The 1,201-nt window shown below is 43.5% G+C and overlaps 1 long non-coding RNA gene across 1 annotated transcript; it reads right to left on the bottom strand.

Moving 5' to 3' along the window:
• Positions 523 to 1,201, bottom strand: LOC110434300. The gene is made up of 2 exons (XR_002451714.1): positions 1,163 to 1,201; positions 523 to 1,070 (listed from the first exon to the last, which is right to left on the bottom strand). It is a non-coding gene; the product is annotated as an uncharacterized LOC110434300 (long non-coding RNA).

The raw sequence follows: 1,201 nt of genomic DNA, 5'->3' as shown, positions 1-1,201 counted from the left end.
GGGAGAACGATCATTTTTTTAAAAAAAAAGCACTACCGCCAAAAAATACACAAAACAACACATCATGGGTCAAACAACGATCAGTCAGTCACACCATTACGACCTTATTTGGCACGGCTTGACCGACTTATTTAGACTTCAAACAAATGGCATGCTTGACAAACAGTTTGTATTCCACTTCCTTTCTGCTAGAAAAAGATGTTTTACGATATTAAAAAATTGTCTCCAAAAAATTGTTACATGTAGCTCTTATGAAAAATTGTTACGTATATATCAGCATGGGTTTTCGGTCTATATGTCTCCATACATTCCTTTTAAATAGTGCCTCATATTCCTTAGTTAGCATGTGTATTCCTTAATTAGTTGTAGAGATCACCCTTCAGCAAAGCTGTGTCTCATCTCATCTCTTGAGAAAAATGAGGTTGCGGTGAAAAAAATTAGAAACGAGTCCTAGAATCCAACTACCTATCCAAAACTCTTTTTGGGGCCCCTTTGTAACGCAATTCGTTTTACAGGAATCATGCAGAAATTCTGTAGAAATCAGTTCAATTTTGCAGGAAAAAAAAATTACAAGATTCAGGAAATTCTCCCGTACCTAGTATAGTTTGGATCGGATTGGTCCATTGTTCACTAAGGAAATCCTACTAGAGTTTTACAAGATTCACTTAGAAGTACTCTGGTCCTCCTCGCACACTCGGAGAAGGAAATAAATAAATAATGAACCGCATGCAAGCTGAATGAAACCCGAGAGGATCGATCGCAGCACGTACGTACTCATATATATATACAACGCATATATATGGACTTTTTAGCCAGACGATTCAAAATAATTCATTCATTCGAATTCAAATCGCAAAGGCCGAGCGGAGGATCGGAGGAGCGATCAATAGTCGGATAGTGTAGTGCGTACCTGCAGGCAGTATCTCCGACTTCATCCCGGCCGATCGAGATCGCGCGCGCCCTTAAATTAAACCGCCCGTGCCGCCGCCGCCGCCTGGATCCGGCCGGCTGCTGGCCGCCGCCTACGTTGAGTTCACCGCGCTGCTGGACGACGATCCGGCACCAGCTAGCTGCCCAACGAGGGATTCATCAATATAATAGCTAGAGAGCTGATGCTATGCACGAACCGACGACGATGATCGGACGTGGTGGATCGTCGTACCAGACGAGAGGATGAACTAGCTGCTGGCGCAACCTGGAC

This window comes from Sorghum bicolor, chromosome 4 (assembly GCF_000003195.3).
Source record: "Sorghum bicolor cultivar BTx623 chromosome 4, Sorghum_bicolor_NCBIv3, whole genome shotgun sequence".
Classification (NCBI taxonomy): domain Eukaryota; kingdom Viridiplantae; phylum Streptophyta; class Magnoliopsida; order Poales; family Poaceae; genus Sorghum; species Sorghum bicolor.
This window is presented reverse-complemented; position numbering and strand designations above follow the sequence as displayed.